Source organism: Salmo salar, chromosome ssa09 (genome assembly GCF_905237065.1).
Source record: "Salmo salar chromosome ssa09, Ssal_v3.1, whole genome shotgun sequence".
Classification (NCBI taxonomy): domain Eukaryota; kingdom Metazoa; phylum Chordata; class Actinopteri; order Salmoniformes; family Salmonidae; genus Salmo; species Salmo salar.
In genome coordinates this window covers 149,137,629-149,158,905 of record NC_059450.1, presented here as the reverse complement: position 1 = coordinate 149,158,905, position 21,277 = coordinate 149,137,629, and the positions used below count along the sequence as shown (strand labels likewise).

At 42.8% G+C, this 21,277-nt stretch overlaps 1 pseudogene; it reads left to right on the top strand.

Annotated features, from left to right (window-relative positions):
* Window positions 1-302: 302 nt before the first annotated feature.
* LOC123724101 (ligand-dependent corepressor-like) lies at window positions 303-17,255 on the top strand (annotated as a pseudogene).
* Window positions 17,256-21,277: the final 4,022 nt, after the last annotated feature.

Sequence of the window (21,277 nt, the reverse complement as noted above, 5' to 3'; positions counted from 1 at the left end):
TATATATATATATATATTTTCTTCACATAAACAGTAATATTTCCTGGTTGCTAAAATTTGAATATTTCGCCTAATTTCAGTTTATGTGACATAAAAAGTAATGTATAGCGTAGAAATTTGCTGTACGGTCTAAAACGCTGTGAAATATATTTTCAGTAACCAAAAATATTGTATTTTCAGCTGTTTAAAGCTGGTGTACAAAACTGAAAGTAAAATATGCAAAACAAAATTAAAGAATGGGAAGCACAGAAATAGTGCACATAGAACATATCTACAACTTCTGAGACTGGCTTTCAGTGAGCATGACAAGGTTCGCAACTGACATTTCTACGTGAATTTGGTCCGGTCCCCAAAAATTGACATATTGCAGCTTTAATGTTGTTGGTTGTGGTGCTGCCGGATCTTTGTCAGTCGTTAGAATGTTAAACAGATTAAGAAAGTTCTAATAGGTGTCTAATGTTGTGTGTTTGTTTGTCTCTCTAGTAGATCTCCCAAGCTTCCGGACCCCCACATCCCTCTAGTGGCTCGTGAAATAATGCAGCGAATGATCCATCGTGCTGCCGTTAATATACTACTCAAAAAACAGCTATTCTCAGGACCCCCCCATCACCCCCAGCCCAACGGCATCAAGGACCAAAGCCGCGCTCCTGCCAAGAGCGGCCTCTCCAGCCCCGGCCCCCTCACCCTGCCGTGGGCGTCCAGCCCCCGTCCCCACCCCGGGACCGGGCCTCAGCCCCGCCTCAGCCCCTGCCTTCGCCCCGGACAGTGGGAACGGAGCCGGTAACTGTAGTGGTACCCGGTAAGCTGCTGCCTGCACAGAACCCCTGTCCTCCAGCAAGCTTCTCATGTCCGACCAGGACTCTCCGCTGACCTCACCGTCGGCAAGAGGCCTGACCCCACAGGAGACCAAAACAGAGGGTAAGACACCACTCACACATCCATTTCGCATCAAACGTATGATTACCGTATGGGAGCAGGATAAAATGGTGTACACAGTACAATGAAATGCTTACTTGAGGCTCTCTCAACAGTGCAACAACAATAAGAAAAAAGAGAAATAAGAAAAATATTCAATAAAATAAATAAGTAGAAGAAAAACCTGGACGAAGAACTCCCCCATAGCTTCAATAAAACGTAGCCCTGTATCTCTCCCTATCTCCATTTTATCTTTACTATATCCCTTATATCGCAATATCTCCCCTATATTGACTATATCCCCTATATGTTGCTTTATATCTCCCCTATATCTCGCATATATCACCTATATCTCCTATCGGTCTCCCCGTAGTCCCTATATCTCCTTCTCTCTCCCTATTTCTCCCCATACTCTCACTTTATCTCATTTTTTATATCCTCTATATCTCCGCTATATCTCTTCTATATCTCCACTATTTCGCCTATATCTTGGCTGTATCTTGCTTATATCTCCCCCTATCGCTCCCCTATATATGCTCTATATCTCTTCTATATCGCCAATATTGCTCCTATATATCCCTTTATATCTTCCCTATATCTCCCCAATAGCTCTCTTTAAGTTGAAGTCGGAAGTTTACATACACTTAGGTTTGAGTCATTAAAAACTCGTTTTTCAACCACTCCACAAATTTCTTGTTAACAAACTATAGTTTTGGCAAGTCGGTTAAGACATCTACTTTGTGTATGACAGAAGTAATTTTTCCAACAATTGTTTGCATAGACAGATTATTTCACTTATAATGAAACTTGTTTCACAATTCCAGTGGGTCAGAAGTTTACATACACTGGAGTTGACAGTGCCTTTTAAACAGCTTGGAAAATTCCAGAAAATTATGTCATGTGGCTTTTAGAAGCTAATTGGGGTACCTGTGGATGTATTTCAAGGCCTACCTTCAAACCCATGTGCCTCTTTTGCTTGACATCATGGGAAAATCAAAAGAAATCAGCCAAGACCTGAGGGGGAAAAAATGGTAGACCTCCACAAGTCTGGTTCATCCTTGGGAGCAATTTCCAAACACCTGAAGGTACCACGTTCATCTGTTCAAACAATACTACGCAAGTATAAACACCATGGGACCATGCAGCCGTCTAACCGCTCAGGAAGGGAGATGCGTTCTGTCTCCTAGAGATGAACGTACTTAAAAGCGGTGCGAAAAGTGCAAATCAATCCCAGAACAACAGCCAAAGGACCTTGTGAAGATGCTGGAGGAAACGGTACAAAAGTATCTATATCCACAGTAAAACGAGTCCTATAACCGATATAACCTGAAAGGCCGCTTCAGAGGAAGAAGCCGCTGCTCCCAAAACACCATAAAAAGCCAGACTACGGTTTTGCAACTCAACATGGGGACAAAGATCGCACTTCTTTGGAGAAATGGTCTGGTTCTGATGAAACAAAAATAGAACTGTTTGGGCCATACCCAATACCATCGTTGTGTTTGGCGGAAAAGGGGGAGAAAGCAGCTTACATGCCGAAGAATCACCATCCCAACCGCCAAGCATCGGGGTGGCAGCACTGTCGTTGTGGGGGTGCTTTGAGGAGGGACTGGGTGCACAAAATAGATGGCATCATGAGGCGGGAAAATTATTTGGATATATTGAAGCAACATCTCAAGACATCAGTCAGGAAGTTAAAGCTTGGTCTCAAATGGGTCTTCCAAATGGACAATGACCCCAAGCATACTTCCAAAGTTGTTGCAAAATGGCCTAAGGACAACAAAGTCAAGGTATTGGAGTGGCCATCACAAAGCCCTGACCTCAATCCCATAGAAAATTTGTCCGCAAAACTGAAAGTGTGTGCGAGCCAGGAGGCCTACAAACCTGACTCAGTTACCCAGCTCTGTCAGGAGGAATGGGCCAAAATTTCCAAACTTATTGTGGGAAGCTTGTGGAAGGTTCGGCGAAATGTTTGACCCAATTCTAAAGCGCAATGCTAAAATACTAATTGAGTGTATATAAACTTCTGACCCACTGGGAATATGTGTGATGGAAAGAAATAAAAGCTAAAAGAAATCATTCTCTCTACTATTATTCTGACATTTCACATTCTTAAAATAAAGTGGTGATCCTAACTGACTTAAGACAGGCAATTTTTACTAGGATTAAATGTCAGGAATTGTGAAAAATTGAGTTTAAATGTATTTGGCTAAGGTGTATGTAAACTTCCGACTTCAACTGTATCTCTCCCCTATATCTCTTCTATATCTGATATATCTCCCCTGTATCTCTCTTTTCTCTTCACTATATCTCTTCTATAGCTGCCCTGTATCTCTCTTATCTCTCCACTATATCCCGTATATCTCTTCTATATCCTCTATCTATCCTATATAGTCCCTAAATCTCTACTATACAGTGAGGGGGAAAAGGGCTTGATCCCCTGGCTGATTTGGTAATGGTTGCCTACTGACAAAGAAAATTACTGTCTATAATTTTAATGGTAGGTTTATTTGAACAGTGAGAGACAGAATAATAATAAAAATCCAAAAAACGCATGTCAAAAAAATGTTATAAAATTGATTTGCATTTTAATGAGGGAAATAATTATTTGACCCCTCTCAATCAGAAAGATTGGTTCCCAGGTGTCTTTTTCATAGGTAACAAGCTGCGATTAGGAGCACACTCTTAAAGGAGTGCTCCTAATCTCAGCTTGTTACCTGTATAAAAGACACCAATGAAGCAATCAGATTCCAAACTCTCCACCATGGCCAAGACCAAAGAGCTTTCAAAGGGTGTCAGGACAAGATTGGAGACCTACACAAGGCTGGAATGGGCTACAAGACCAACGCCAAGCAGCTTGGTGAGAAGGTGACAACAGTTGCGATTATTCGCAAATGGAAGAAACACAAAAGAACTGTCAATCTCCTCGGCCTGGGGCTCAATGCAAGATCTCGCCTCGTGGAGTTGCAATGATTATGAGAACAGCAGAGGAATCAGCCCAGAACTACATGGGAGGATCTTGTCATCGATCTCAAGGCAGCTGGGACCATAGTCACTAAGAAAACAATTGGTAACACACGCCTCTCTGAAGTGATTGAAATCTCTGCAGCGCCCGCAAGGTCCCCTACTCAAGAAAGCACATATACAAGCCCGCCTGAAGTTTGCCAATGAACGTCTGAATGATTCAGAGGACAACTGCGAAAAGTGTTGTGGTCAGATAGAGACCAAAATGGAGCTCTTTGACATCAACTCAACTCGCCGTGTTTGGAGGGAGGAGGAATGCTGCTCTCAACATGGAGGTGGAACATTGGTGCTTTGGGGTGTTTTTCTGCTAAGGGGAAAGGACAACTTCACCGCATCAAAGGGACGTATGGACGGGGCCATGTACCGTGAAATCTTGGGTGAGAACCTCCTTCCCTCAGCCTCTGGGCATTGAAATGGGTCGGGATGGGTATTCCAGCATGACAATGACCCAAAACACATGGCCAAGGCAACAAAGGAGTGGCTTAAGAAGAAGCACATTAAAGTCCTGGAGTGACCTAGCCAGTCTCCAGACCTTAATCCCATAGAAAATCTGTGGAGGGGAGCTGAAGGTTCGAGCTGCCAAACGTCAGCCTCGAAACCTTAATGACTTGGAGAAGATCTGCAAAGAGGAGGACAAAATCCTCCTGAGATGTGCAAACTCTGGTGGCCAACTACAGAAACGTCTGACCTCCTGTGATTTTACATAACAAGGGTTTTGCCACCAAGTACTAAGTCATGTTTTGCAGACGGGTCAAATACTTATTTCCCTCATTAAAATGCAAATCAATTTATAACATTTTTGACATGTGTTTTTCTGGAATTTCTTGTTGTTATTCTGTCTCTCACTGTTCAAATAAACCTACCATTAAAATTAGACTGATCATTTCTTTGTCAGGGTGGGCAAACGTAACAAAATCAGCAGGGGATCAAATACTTTTTTCCCTCACTGTATCTCCTATATTGACTATATACACTGCTCAAAAAAATAAAGGGAACACTAAAATAACACATCCTAGATCTGAATGAATGAAATAATCTTATTAAATACTTTTTCTGTACATAGTTGAACGTATGACAACAAAATCACACAAAAATACCCAATGGAAATCCAATTTATCAACCCATGGAGGTTTCGATTTGGAGTTACACTCAAAATTAAAGTGAAAAACCACTACAGGCTGATCCAACTTTGATGTAATGTCCTTAAAACAAGTCAAAATGAGGCTCAGTAGTGTGTGGCTCCATGTGCCTGTATGACCTCCCTACACCGCTCAGCATGCTCCTAACGAGGTGGCGGATGGTCTCCGAGGGATCTCCTCCCAGACCTGACCAAAGCATCTGCCAACTCCTGACAGTCTGTGGTGCAACGTGGCTGCCAGGATGGCGAAGACATGATGTCCCAGATGTGCTCAATTGGATCTAGGCCTGTGGAACGGCGGGCCAGGTTCCACAGCATCAATGCCTTCCTCTCTTGCAGGAACTGCTGACACACTCCAGCCACATGAGGTCTAGCATTGTCTTGCATTAGGAGGAACTCAGGGCCAACCGCATTCAGCATATGGTCTCACAAAGGGTCTGAGTATCTCATCTCAGTACCTAATGGCAGTCAGGCTACCTCTGGCGAAAGCACATGGAGGGCTGTGCGGCTCCTCAAAGAAAATGCCACCCCACACCATGACTGGACCCACCGCCAAACCGGTCATGCTGGAGGATGTTGCAGGCAGCAGAACGCTTCTCCACGGGCGCCTCCAGACTCTGTCACGCCTGTCACATGTGCTCTGCAAATGCTTTCATCTGTGAAGAGCACAGGGCGCGCCAGTGGCACTTGCCAATCTTGGTGTTCTCTGGCAAATGCCAAACGCCCTGCACGGTGTTGGGTTGTAAGCACAACCCCACCTGTTGACGTCGGGCCCTCATACCACCCCTCATGGAGTCTGTTTCTGACCGCTTGAGCAGACACATGCACACTTGTGGCCTACTGGGAGTGTCATTTTGCAGGGCTCTGGCAGTGCTCCTCCCTGCTCCTCCTTGCACAAAGGCGGAGGTAGCGGTCCTGCTGGGCGGGGTTGCTGCCTTCCTACCGCCTCCTCCACGCCTCCCGATGTAATTGGCCTGTCTCCTGGTAGCGCCCCATGCTCTTGACACTACGCTGACAGGCACAGCAAACCTTCTTGCCACAGCTCGTGCATTGATGTGCCATCCTGATGAGCTGCACTACCTGAGCCACTTGTGTGGGTTGCAGACTCAGTCTCAGTGCTACCACTAGAGTGAAAGCAGCACTGCCAGCATTCAAAAGTGACCAAAACATCAGCCAGGAAGAGAACTGGGAGGAAGGGTCTGTGTTACCACCCGTAGAACCACTCCTTTATTGTGGGTGTCTTGCTAATTGCCTATAATTTCCACCTGTTGTCTATTCCATTTGCACAACAGCATGTGGAATTTATTGTCAATCAGTGTTGCCTTTTAAGTGGACAGTTTGATTTCACAGAAGTGTGATTGACTTGGAGTTACATTGTGATGTTTAAGTGTTCTTTCTTTATTTTTTAGCAGTATATATCCTAGTATCTTCCCTATAGCTCCCCAATAACTCTCTACATATATCCCCTGTTCTCCTATCTCTATCTTCCATCTCCCCTATAGGTCTCCCTATATCTTATCTCGACTATATTTCCCCTATAATTTATCTTTATTCCTATAACTTGTAACTTAACTCACCTAGAACTATGGTAAGGCAACACCAAACTGGCCAGGACAGGACTGACTTTCCTACAATTTTCCTCTAACTCCCCATACATATTTTCTCTCTAATTTTTTATAATCCTAACATCCTGTAACTTTTCCAAATCATCCCTAGAAATCCCCACAACCTGTAATTGGACCAGTAAAAGTTGTTTAGAGCCAAACAGACTGGGCCAAATGAAAACTACGAGTATCCTAATTCTAACAAACAGTTTGAGGCTGAATGCCAAGTGGCCTTATGCTGAAAAATAGATTTCTGAATCTTAAAAACATTAACCCCCATGCTTTAAAATCCCTCTTGGCCTATAGACATTTGGCCTGGATAATCCTCTAATGCCTGTGACCATATATTGTATTGTAGTGTTTTATGTACCCCCCCCCCCACACACACACACACACACACACACACACACACATAAACACACAGAGAGAGAAATTCATTTTAATATCACCACCTTGTTTTGTCCAACCAAAAAGCCCTAAAGATTAAAGAGGCCCTTCAGCTCTGTTCAGACGGAACAGGTCATCAGCCAGGTCATCAGCCAGGTCAGCTGCACTTTGGGGATTACCATGGAGGAGGGGGAGTGTGTGTGTGTGTGTGTGGTTCAGCTAGTGGAAAGAGGAATATAATATTGTTATTACTCTTTAAACAAAGAGTGACAGAGGGAACGTTAATGATTATTTTCACTATTTAGTCATGTGATTTTTCAATGTTGTATTCTTCTCCTGGACCTTCCCTTTCTCCTTTCCAGTGATTTATAGAGTAACACACTATTATTGAATCCATTACATTTAAAATGTTAATTACATTCATTTAAAAAGTCCCAATCAATTGAAGTCAAGTTATACAGTACATACTTAGATGAACTGTGCCCCAAATAAGCGTGTGTGTATCTGCGTATGTTAACTCAGATGGAGTCCTGGACCTCCCACCAAGAAGGCCCACGGCACCGTCCTCAAAAACTCTCAGCTACACCCTGTCGCCCACAGTCAAGGGGTAAGACACACACGCCGCACGCACACACACACACACACACACACACACACACACACACACACACCTCCACCTCTGCTATAAAGGATCATTGTAGTTATCAATGTGTTATTTCCATTGGTTTCAAGGTAAACACCTCTTGTTACGCTATTTATTGTCATGGGCTTTCACGCCGGAAGAGAACTAACCCTAATCCATTATCAGTATGATTACAGTACCTAGGTATTTATAAGTAACTAACCCTAATCCATTATCAGTATGATTACAGTACCTAGGTATTTATAAGTAACTAACCCTAATCCATTATCAGTATGATTACAGTACCAGGTATTTATAACTAACCTCAATCCATTATCAGTATGATTACAGTACCTAGGTATTTATAAGTAACTAACCCTAATCCATTATCAGTATGATTACAGTACTTAGGTATTTATAAGTAACTAACCCTAATCCATTATCAGTATAATTACAGTACCAAGGCATTTATAAGTAACTAACCCTAATCCATTATCAGTATGATTACAGTACTTAGGTATTTATAAGTAACTAACCATTAACCTAATCCATTATCAGTATGATTACAGTACCTAGGTATTTGTAAGTAACTAACCCTAACCCTAATCCATTATCAGTACGATTAAAGTACCTAGGTATTTATAAGTAACTAACCCTGAATCCATTATCAGTATGATTACATTACCTAGGTATTTATAAGTAACTAACCATTAACCTAATCCATTATCAGTATGATTACAGTAACGAGGTATTTATAAGTAACTAAACCTTAATCCATTATCAGTATGATTACAGCACCGAGGTATTTATAAGTAACTAACCCTAATCCATTATCAGTATGATTACAGTACCTAGGTATTTATAAGTAACTCAACCATTAACCTAATCCATTATCAGTATGATTAAAGCAACTAGGTATTTATAAGTAGCAAACCTAAACCATAATCAGTATGGGATTACAGTACTTAGGCATTTATAAGTATAGTATTTATGCTATTTCGATGTCATTCTTCATGGTCTAGGAGGTCAACGTTAGGGACTGCATCTCAAGACCTCAGGGACCGCTGGCTTTCCTGTTGTCTCTCTTCTCTATCCCGCTTTCATTTACTTTACCCACAATGTCATGGTAGGATTATATTGGATACCTGAGTGTTTTGGCCTTCAAGTCATATTTGTACGATTATAAACACACCGCACAAAACTTTGTTTTCCTGCTTTAAATGAGAATAAATGACTGTATAACTATGGAATAGACCTTTGGAATGATTAGAACACACATAAGGTCAAAGATGGATTTGAGTGGCCCGAGTCACATGTTAACGGCCCAAAGCGATAATGTATGGTGAGGGTGGTGTGTGTGTAAGCTGTTGTAAGGCACCTCGTCGGGCGTATCAGAAGCATGCGCTGGTGGTTTGGGATTTTCTAATGATCAGCTCATGTAAATTACACCCAAAGAGGGGGATGAGTAAGTGGATGGACTCTCCTCCCTTGCTCCACACCTCCTCCCTCGCCTCTCCACACCCTCCCCCCGCCTCCACCCCTTCCTCCTAGACCACAGATATGTTACCAAACACAGATCATCTCACTCATTTAGCTTACCCCTTTATTTTACAGTGTGAAAATTAACCAAGTATTTACTTACACAATCAAATAATAATAGTATCCTTTAAAAATATCATGACACCATAATAACCAATACATCACTGGTTTGTTCATTTTAGTGCCACTAGTCACCATACACCATTAACCACCACTGTCTGTAGACTACAGTTGACTAAACATGTTTTTAGACATTTTTGCAAATTTGTTAAAAATTAAAAAACCTGAAATATCACATTTACATAAGTATTCAGACCCTTTACTCAGTACTTTGTGAGGCACCTTTGGCAACAATTATAGCCTGGAGTCTTCTTGGGTATGACGCTACAAGCTTGGCCACACCTGTATTTGGGGAGTTGCTCCCATTCAGTTATTTTCCGGTCTCTCCAGAGATGTTCGATCGGGTTCAAGTCCGGGCTCTAGCTGGGCCACTCAAGGACATTCAGAGACTTGTCCCGAAGTCACTCCTGCATTGTCTTGGCTGTGTGCTTAAGGTCGTTGTCCTATTGGAAGGTGAACCTTTGCCCCAGTCTGAGGTCCCGTGTGCTCTGGAGTAGGTTTTCATCAAGGATCTCTCTGTACTTTGGGTTCGCTCATCTTTCCTCGATCCTGACTAGTCTCCCAGTCCCTGCTTCACTGTTGGGATGGTGCCAGGTTTCCTCCAGACGTAACGCTTGGCATTCAAGCCAATCTTGGTTTCATCAGACCAGAGAATCTTGTTTCTCATGGTCTGAGAATCCTTTAGGTGCCTTTTGGAAAACTCCAAGCTGACTTTCGTGCCTTTACTGAGAGTGACTTGTCTGGCCACTCTACCATAATGGCCTGTTTGGTAGAATGCTGCATGGAGATGGCTATCCTTCTGGAAGGTTCTCCCATCTCCACAGAGGATCTCTGTCAGAGTGACCATCGGGTTCTTGGTCACCTCCCTGACCAAGGCCCTTCTCCCCCGATTGCTCAGTTTGGCTGGGCGTCCAGCTCTAGCAAGAGTCTTCTTGGTTCTAAACTTCTTCCATTTAAGAATGATGGAGGCCACGGTGTTCTTGGGGACCTTCAGTGGAGAAATGTTTTGTTACCCTTCCCCAGATCTGTGCCTCGGTCTTGTCTCAGAGCTCTATGGACAATTCCTTCCGACATAATGGCTTGCTTTTGCCTGACATACACTGTCAACTGTGGGACCAGGTGTGTGCCAATCAATTGAATTTACCATACAGGTGGACTCAACTCAAGTTGTAGAAACATCTCAAGGATGATCAATGGAAGCAGGATGCACCTGAGCTCAATTTTGAGTCTCATAGCAAAGGGTCTGCATACGTATGTAAATAAGGTATTTCTGTTTTTTATTTTTAATAAAAGTGAAAAAATTGGTGTAAATGAGGAAAAAAATGCATGTTATCCATTTTAGAATAAGGCTGTAATGTATCAAAATGTAGAAAAAGTCAAGGGGTCTGAATACTTTCCGAATGCACTGTATATGGTGTAGACTATGTGGTGTAGACTGTGGTGCAGACTAGACAAAATTGTGTACTATAAGGTGTAGACTATAAGGTGTAGACTATAAGGTGTAGACTATAAGGTGCTGGACTATAAGGTGCTGGGTGCTGACTATAAGGTGCGATAGTAGACTATAAGGTGCTGACTATAAGGGGACTAGGTGCTGACTATAAGGTGCTGACTATACGTGTGTAGACTATACGTGTAGACGTTATAGTAGACCACGGTGTAGACTATTGCAGACTATATGGTGGTAGACTGTGTGGTGTAGACTAGACAAAAATGGTGTGGACTATAGTAGACTATAAGGTGTAGACAAAAGGTGTAGACTATTCAAGTCTGGAATTTCAAAGTGGAAATTACAAACTTCAGAATCCTTTTAAAACTCAAATACACTACACATTTCCAATTCTCAGCAACAAAAGAGTGATCAAATTAAGATCCAACGCTTCAGTTTGTTCTTGGACATATGCATGTCCATATGGCAGACGAGATAGGATCAAGCAGAGTTTGCTAGAAAGCGTTTCTTTTCTTCACAGGATTTGGTTGCTGACGCCCCCAGTGCCAAGGCTCATTCACTATCTGTCCTTCACACTTCCCCTTCCATTCTGATTGACATATCTATGGTCCTATTTAGAAGGTAGCATTGAGCTGTCACTCTGCTTGTTCAAGCGGGGACTGGGATGTGTGCTTCCTGCTTAGGCTACTGTTGCTATAGTTACATACTGAACCGCACCCGACACCAGCGGTCAGAAAAAAAAGTCACTTTTCTCGGTAGTTCAGAAATAGAAACAAGACGCAACACGGAAATGTAATTTGGGAGCTTAAGCACAGGTTTCTTAGAAAATGTGTATGTTCTTTCTAGCCTTATAGAACAGAATTTCAGGCCTGATTTCAGGCCAACATAATGGAAAGGAGAAAGGGAGCCCAAAAGGACAGATTTTCTAAAATAATGAGTGGGAGGGGAAAAAAGAGCATCCTTTGTGTTGCTCAAGCCTTTTTGTGACTATTACTATACAAGACATGCCAAGTTAATTTCTCGCTTAGCGGGGAACTAGACCCTCTCTGCTGCGACTCCAACCGCCGCAGCCATTGTCTATTGTGTTGTCGGGTTAATTCTGCGACAATGTTACTATGTACAGTTTATCCTATACCGCTAATTTTACAACCTGACTCACAATGCACTGCGTTTCTGCGCCCTTTATACCTTCTTGGCAGATGAGTCTTTATCCCAGGGGAGAATTGCTATTAAGGGATCATGGTTATTCAGCTGTGCCTTTGATGTTTCCCTACTCTCATTGTCTTTACGTTATTTGTTAGTGTAGTAGACTGTGTGTGTGTGTTGTGTTCGCTGCTTGACTCAGTACATGGCTCTCTATCTTTTAAACAGCGTTAAGATTCACTAACATTTAAATCACTTTTTAAAAATGTTTACGATTGGTAAAAATAAAGTTGCTTGGTTGTTTTAAACCAAAATTGAATTTTAAAATGTCCATGTAAATGGATAGTTCTGTTTATGCAAAATGGGGACAAAGAAACAACAAAGCATTGCAGTTCAGTTTTATAAAGGGGTCTTGTCCCTGCGTGAAACAAAATGATTTGAATGAAATTCGAGTTTCGAAAAAGACTGACAGTAAATTAAATGTTTGACATGAGTAAGTTAGCTCTAATTACCTATATAAAAGTGACTCACTCTGTCACAACATGCATGTTTCTACACATGGTAAAAAAAAAATAGGAAATGAGTGTTACCTGTCTCTTTCTTCATGTGTCTCATGAGCACCTTAATTGTTAAAGATGGGCGATAACGTGCTGTAATGAGTGGAATATAGCTGCCACATCCACTTTGCACAGTAAATAGAATTCATCAGAGGAGCTGTTGTATCTCAAATAGCAACCCATTCCTTTGTAGTGCACTTAGGCCCTGGTCAGAAGTAGTGCACTACATAGAGATTAGGGTGCTATTTGGGATGCGAAAGCAGCCACTCTCTCCCATGTAATGAGACCATATGGAACAGCGCCAACGAGTTATGATCCATAAGGATGGCAACTTTACTTTAGTCAAGCTGACAAGATATATAACTAGCTAATAGCCACCACTAAGTTTACAGCCAAACATTTTCTCAAATGGGCTTTTTGCTCAAATGTAATGAATTGAAATGGAGATTGAACGCCCACCATCATGCCAGGAAGTAAATTGGAATTTCAATTAAAGGTACTGTCTCTAAACTGAAGGGGACTATATAAGTAGTTATTTGTGTCTATACTATATCTAGTAATCATGAAATTGAAGGGGCAGTTTGAAGCAACTGCACAAAGCAATTCTCTCCTGTTTCAGTAAAAAGCTGAGAAATGTAACCACTCTCAAATTCATAGACAGAGCTACAGATGTATGATCACAATTTGACCTACAGTGCATTCGGAAAGTATTCCCCCGACAGCTTATACATTTTGTTACATTACAGCCTTATTCTAAAATGGATAAAAATGAATCTCTTTCCTCATCGATCTACACAAATATTTTCACTTTTTTCACATAATTTTTGTTCCTCATCAATGTACACACAATACCCCATAATGACAAAGGGAAAACAGGATTTTTAACATTTTTGGAATTGTATTAAAAATAAACAACAGAAATATCTTATTTACATAATTATTCAGACTCTTTGCTATGAGACTCAAAATTGAGCTCAGGTCCATCCTGTTTCCATTGATCATCCTTGAGATGTTTTCACAACTTGATTGGAGTCCATCTGTGGTAAATTCAATTGATTGGACATGATTTGGAAAGGCACACAATCTGTTGACATAAAATCCCACAGTTGACAAGTGTAGGTCAGAGCAAAAACCAAGCCATGAGGTCAAAGGAATTGTCCGTAGAGCTCAGAGACAGGATTGTGTTGAGGCACAGATCTAGCGAAGGCTAACAAAACATGTCTGCAGCATTGAAAGTCCCCAAGAACACAGTGGAAGTTTGGAACCACTAAGACTCTTCCTAGAGCTGGCCGCCAGGCCAAACTGAGCAATCGGGGGAGAAGGGCCTTGGTCAGGGAGGTGACCAACAACCCAACCCGATGGTCACTGACAGAGCTCCAGAGTTCCTCTAGAAAAACTTCCAGAAGGACAACCATCTCTGCAGCACTCCACCAATTTTTCATTTTATTTATTTCACCTTTATTTATCCAGGTAGGCTAGTTGAGAACAACTGCGACCTGGCAAAGATAAAGCAAAAGCAGTTCGACACATACAACAACACAGAGTTACACACATGGAATAAAAACAAACATTCAGTCAATAATACAGTAGAAAAAGTCTATATACTGGGTATGTGCAAATGAGGTAGGATAAGGGAGGTAAGGCAACAACTAGGCCATGGTGGGCGAAGTAATTACACATATAGCAATTAAAACACTGTAATGGTAGATGTGCAGAAGATGAGTTGCGTAAGTAGAAATACTGGGGTGCAAAGGAGCAAAGATAACTAAATAAATAAATAAATAAATACAGTATGGGAATGAGGTAGTTGGATGGGCTATTTACAGATGGGCTATGTACAGTGCAGTGGTCTGTGACACTGCTCTGACAGCTGGTGCTTAAAGCTAGTGAGGAGATATGAGTCTCCAGCTTCAGTGATTTTTTTTGCAAGTTCGTTGCCCAGCTCATTGGGCAGCAAAGAACTGAAAGGAAAGGCGGCCAAAGGAAGAATCGGCTTTGGGGGTGACCAGTGAGATATATCTGCTGGAGCGCGTTACGGTGGTGTATGGTGACCAGTGAGCTGAGATAAGGCTGGGCTTTACCTAGCAGAGACTTGTAGATGACCTGGATCCAGTGGGTTTGGCGAAGAGTATGAAGCGTAGGCCAGCCAGCGAGAGCGTACAGGTCGCAGTGGTGGGTAGTATATGGGGCTTTGGTGACAAAATGGATGGCACTGTCATAGACTGCATCCAATTTGTTGAGTAGTGTTGGAGGCTATTTTGTAAATTATCAATCAGGCCTATATGGTAGAGTGGCCAGATGGAAGCCAATCCTCAGTAAAAGGCACATAACAGCCCGTTTGTAGTTTGCCAAAAGGCACCTAAAGACTCTCAGACCATGAGAAACAAGATTCTCTGGTCTGATGAAACCAAGATTGAACTCTTTGGCTTGAATGCCAAGCGTCACGTCTGGAGGAAACCTGGCACCATCCCTACGGTGAAGCATGGTGGTGGCAGGATCATGCTGTGTGGATGTTTTTCAGCGGCAGGGACTGGGAGACTAGTCAGGATCGAGGGAAAGATGAACGGAGCAAAGTACAGAGAGCTCCTTGATGAAAACCTGCTCCAGAGCACCCAGGACCTCAGACTGGGGCAAAGGTTCACCTTCCAACAGGACAACGACCTTAAGCACACAGCCAAGACAATGCAGGAGTGACTTCGGGACAAGTCTCTGATTGTCCTTGAGTGGCCCAGCCAGAGCCCAGACTTGAACCCAATCAAACATCTCTGGAGAGACCTGAAAATGGCTGTGCAGTGACACACCCCATTCAACCTGACAGAACTTGGAAGGATCTGCAGAGAAGAATGGGAGAAACTCCCCAAATACAGGTGTGCCAAGCTTGTAGCGTCATACCCAAGAAGACTCAAGGCTATAATCGCTGCCAAAGGTGCTTCAACAAAGTACTGAGTAAATGGTCTGAATACTTATGTAAATGTGATATTTCGTTTTTTTATTTGTAACAAAATGTGGAAAAAGTCAAGGGGTCTGAATACTTTCCGAAAGCACTGTATATTTACAGAAAAACTCTCAGCAACAGAAGAGTGATTAAATGAAGATCCTACATCTGTATGGATGCATGGACTGACCATCCATGATATCAGACTTATAGTTTTAAGCATGTTTCGAGGACATATAGTGTTTGTTTATATTTATTTTTTTACGAACATGGGAGTATAACAAGCTTACATTTTGGGTTCTGATGGGGTACAGTTATCCTCATGAGGCATTTATAAATGATATTCTTCAAGAATCAGTGGGTACCTCTAATTCAGGAGTCCAGAAATCGATGTTGCAACTGCAGATTGCCCCTTTAAAGTGTGGGAGATGAATTTATCATTTAGATGTTGCATGTTTACGGTTATATGTTTACTGTTATATGTTGACTGCCGAAGAGTTTTGCTGAAAAACCCCCCCTAAACAATGACATATTATGGAAGAAAGTTCAACGTTAAAAACACAAGGTAATATTCTTTAAAAACCAAGTGGTACTTTTTGTTTGTTGGCATTAACAATCAGAAGAGTAGACTAGTGTAGTTTTCGGTTCATTATGATTCACTTTCTGAATCGACTGATTTGAGTACTTCCAAGTTAACACCCCTCTCTTCTCTTTTCCCTCCAATCAGGCGTGCCCTGAGAGTTGAGCACTCCTTTCGGGATGTGGAGGACGATGACATGCTGCCGAGAAGCTTACAGGACGGGCTGGGGGACAGCCGTCAGTTCTACCCCCTCAAGCCCCCATTGGCCCATTCGCTGCCTATAAAGGGAGGAGCTCCTCAGCCAGAAGCACCGCCTCTCGGACCAGCCTCCCGCTCTCTCATTGGCTAGTCTGGAGGCGGCGGGGCTTCTCAACCACGGAACAAAGGGAACCACGCTGCAGCCCCACCCCTCCGGGCACGGGACGGCTCTCCGTGGGGTTCCTCCAGCGGTAAAGCCCACCACCACCAACTGACAGCCTGCGAGGCTGAAGCAGGCCAGCGCCATCCTTTCAGACCTCCAAGACGCCTCTGTTCTTGGAGAACCACCACTTGGGGCGTTCTCCTCCAAGAGCTCCTCCTCCGGGAGGGCTCGCCACCACCATGTGCACCACTAAGACCCACCAATGAGGTGGTAGTGAAGAGGGAGCCGGGAGGCTACCACTCCCCGCCCGTGGACCTGAAGATCCCCAGGTGAGGGGCATGGACCTGTCATGGGACTCCCACGCCTCAGACCTGTATGGGTACGGGGCCATGGTGGGCGTGCCGGGGCCACGGGGGGGTGGAGAACGCTTGAGCAGGAAAGCTGAGGTCATCCTGCCCAAGCAAAACCGACGTGCCGTAGCCTGAGAGGCAGCCTGGGAGGTTTTCTGGATGGGGCGGCAGACTACTGGAGCTCGACGTGGACCAGGGGACCTCCGGGCAACCACCCTCCGACCCCGAGGGCGAACCATGTTCCTAAGAAGGAAGAAGAGGGGCGCTACCGCCAGTACAACAGCCAGATCTTAGAAGAGGCCATCGGCATGGTGATGGGCGGAAGATGAGCGTGTCCAAGGCCCAGAACATTTACGGGATCCCTCACAGCACACTGGAGTATAAGGGTGAAGGAGCGACTGGGCACACTGAAGAACCCTCCTAAGAAGAAGCTCAAATTGACCTTGAGGATGGGAGGACAGGATTCCGCCGCCGAGTCAGAGACTACGCCAACCGCCGACAAGAGGTTGAGCTGCCGGAGGCCGCCGATCTGAACCACGAGCAAAAAATGAATATGGAATTTGAAGATTAACTGAGAAACAACGATGATGACGAATCCTCCCTCCTTTCCCCTTATATATGTATAAAAACATCTCTTAACATTAAGACTAAAGTAATTGGAAACAAATGGAGCTTTTATTTGTGCCAATTTACTGTTGCAGTATCTGGGTGAAGCACAAGCGTAGGGGATATGAGGAGGATTCCTAAAACAAGCTGAGATTAAAACTAAACCAATCGGCTGGTTCTGCAGTTGTCGTTTTGACACTGCACATTGCACATTTGTTTAGCTTTTATATCAAGCGCGCGAAACAAATGCCAAAAGCCACGAGTGTACGTGACAATTATTAATTACAGTTTGTAAAGCATGTTGATTATCCCCCAAAACCGTAACTCCCCTATTCTGAACTTGATACACTGACCCTGCATTGCTTTTAAATGCAGTCTGGGCTATGGAATATCCCAACTCTGGGAAAAATGAGGGGGTTGAAAATGAACCCTTTTGAACAAACTATTATTTTTTTTTGGTTGTTGAACCCCCCCCTCATTTAAGTACTAGTACCAATTGGTAAGTGAACTGTCTCCTATGTTTTGAACCATCTCTAAAACTGGTAATGTCACAGGAAGCTCTCACCAGGAAGCTGAATCAAAACCGCATTATTTCTACGCCAGGTAGCCATTTCTCTTTAACTAACGCAACACTTTCTTTCCTCCTTGATATTCTGCTACTCTTTAAAAGTGAACGAAAGTAACATTGGCCGCGTCCTTTTTAAGGTAAAGACACAAAATAGTCAATCAGGGATGCATGTTCGTAAGTTTTAGTAAATAACTACTATCTTTTAGGATATTTTTAATGTTTTTTTTTTGTTTTATCTTCATTTGTTTGGCTTTCTTTTGCACTACACTTTCAGTCTGGCGCTCACCGGCGCCGCCCAGTGGTGACAGACCAGGTTACCTCGGCATTGCTGTCCTAGCATCATGCAATTAAGGTCTGTCATAATCCCCGGCCAACTCTGCGCTCCAGGTACAAGTTACCCGTAGCCACAGATCTAGGATCAGTTTACCCTGCCTTATTAACATTTAGGGGAGAAACCTCAAAACTGACCTGAGATCAGCATGTAGGGGCAATTTTATATCTCTGCTGCTCTCCTGGAGAGAGCTCCTCAACTCAATGGTAGTGAAATGGTGTGCCTCTAATCACTGATCCAAGTCAGATGTCTTTTTATCCCCTGTATGCTATAGGTTTGGATTGGGCTTGGTGATCTGATCCCAGTTCAGTGGTTAATGCAACTTCTACCTCAAGCACCTGCAACAAGTGCATCTGTTCCCAATCCCGATCCCAGGAGCTGGACATCTCTGGTTTCTCATTCCAACCAACGACCTCATGTCATATGCGCTCAGTTAATTAGGGGCGGGGTTCTCTAACACTATGACATCACATGGCGTGATAACCATTAGCATTGAGCCCTCCAAAACTAGGAAGTGGGAAACATTGCTGCTAACAACTTTATTATCCTGAGTTCTAGCGAAGGCTTTACCAGCCATACTGTCTCTAAACACTAAACATTTCATAAGGTTTTCTCTTTTAGAATTCTAACTAAGTAAGAGCTTCTTAGTTGATGAGTTTTGAAATGGCTCCTCTTACTCCCATGTGGTTTTAAAATGTTCAAAGGTAGTTTCAAGGCAGTTTATTACGACAATGGCATTTATACCTGGGGGGTGGGGGCATTTCTGCAGTGAGAGGGGATGTTTGCGGTTGGTAGGGATTAGGATAATATAATATAAGTTATTATGTTATGACACTGAACTTAAAGCCAACCGCATTTCTGGATGATTTTGTTCCTCAATTTTAACTCAGGGTACCTGAGACGGGAATCTTTGACCAAGCCATGATTCTAAAACACGGACGTGTTTCTTATCCTGCAGGACCTAAAAAGTGAAGGGCAGGACATGACTCTCTCACTCTGCTACTCGACGGGGTGGAATTTATTGTCCGGTAGGGTGGCTGTGGCTTGGTAGTGCTACGCCCTGTAGGCCGTGGTGAATCATGAAGAAGATAAGACAAACTATAACAGTGAAGAGGGTGTGAGGAGAAGTTTGGAAATTAAACTTCTGAAAATAGCACTTTTTTTTTTTTTTTAAACTGCGCAAGAGAGAGGAAGATATTGTAGCTCTTTTTAGAGAGATGGGGATGGGTTTGGATGGGAGGAAGAGAGGTGATTAGAGGAGGTAAGGGGATGGCCAGAAAAGCAAAAAGAGAGAGAGAAAAAAAGCTTTAGTGTCTGAAAGACTTTCAGAGAGCTGCAGCTTGGACCTAAAAATATTCTGTTTCCTCTCTATTACCTCCTCAGTACCCTGGTTGATGCTTGAATTTGTCAGATTTCGTGTAGTGTAGTTGTCATATCTGGTTGCTGCCCCTCAGCCCTCCTGCCAAACCAGGTGGAAACTATCTTATCTGTCGTCATGTTTTGTCAGGGGAAGGAAAAAAAACATCCTTCTGAGAAAATGTTTTTATAAAAAGATGCTCTCATTTTTTTGGTGGGGTGGGGGCAACAAAAAAAAAAGACGAGAGAAGGAAAAATAAAATAAAAAAAAGTTTTTTATGTTTTTAAAGCCCTCTCTTGCTCTGCTGTAGTAAATGTTTCTGTTTGCTCTAAACACTGCCTGGTGCTTACCCAGTCTGCGAGATTATTCATGAAATTGTACTTAGAAAACATCTCCGTCATGTCAACACTGATGATAGAACATTCACTCCTTGAAATGTCCTGTACATTTTATTTATTTAATTTTGTATTTTATTTTCTTCTACAAAATGGCATGCACCAGTCCGTTCCGGTGATTTGGGAATTCCTCTTAGATAGGAGCTTACATCTGCAAAGTAAGACTAGTTTATGAGGTCGTACCAAGCGATTCATGCGCTAGTATATTCCTAAATTAGTGAATAATTGGTCTATAATTGTTTATTAGGGGTTTGAATATAATTATAACAATCTTACCTAGCCCTGTTCTGATAGATTGGTCTTGGGCTTTTGACCCTCCCTCCCCATGGCTTGATTGGCAGTTATGCGAGCCGATGGGAACAATGTAATCCCTTCATGATGACCTCTGTAGAAACACAAGGTCAGGGGTGCGCATGCATGAAATCTCCAACACTTAGACAATGCAGAGTATTTCAAGTGTGTAATTGGTTACCTGTCCCATCCAATCAGAAGACCAAATATAGTCCAGCAATGACTTAAAGTTATATGAGATTGGATACTCTTACTTAAGTTATGAGTAAAGAACTTATTTTGTAGCCTTTCACATTTCAAGGCATGATTACTAATTAATTTAGCTTAGCTGTGAATCTGATTTGACAAGAAAAAACACTACTTAAAATATAGTGGGAATTGTGTTTTAAACTTTGTTTTCTCTCTCCTAAACTTGCGAGTTATTATGAAGTATGACAAAAGGCCCTTAGCGCTTCTTTCATGTTATGCATGTGAGCATGCAAAATGATGCTGATGGGAAATGTGTAACCTGTACAATTGGTACCCACTTATCAGACACTTTAGCACTGACTGAGGTGCGTGTCTAAATTCCTACATTCAGCACTTAGGTAGGTCCTGAAACCCTGAGGATTCCTACATTCAGCACTTAGGTAGGTCCTGAAACCCTTGAGGGGGATTCCTACATTCAGCACCTTAGGTAGCCCTGAAACCCCTGAGACGGGATTCCTGAAGGGCCAGGAATCTCCACCTACATTATTTATGAAAACTATAAATCTACCTGTATTTATCATTGGGCAATCAAAAAGAACGTGCTTCAGATGGTTCCCGAAGACGTGGATGTCGCATTTTTAAGGCAGCCCCGTACCTCTCTCTGATTCAGAGGTGTTGGGTTAAATGCGGAAGACATTCAGTTGAAGGCATTCAGTTGTACAACTGACTAGGTATCTGTCCTTCCCTTACATCAGTCGTATCGAATCTACTGAGGTGCATTGCCATTTGGGCTTTATTTCATTTTTTTATTCATATTT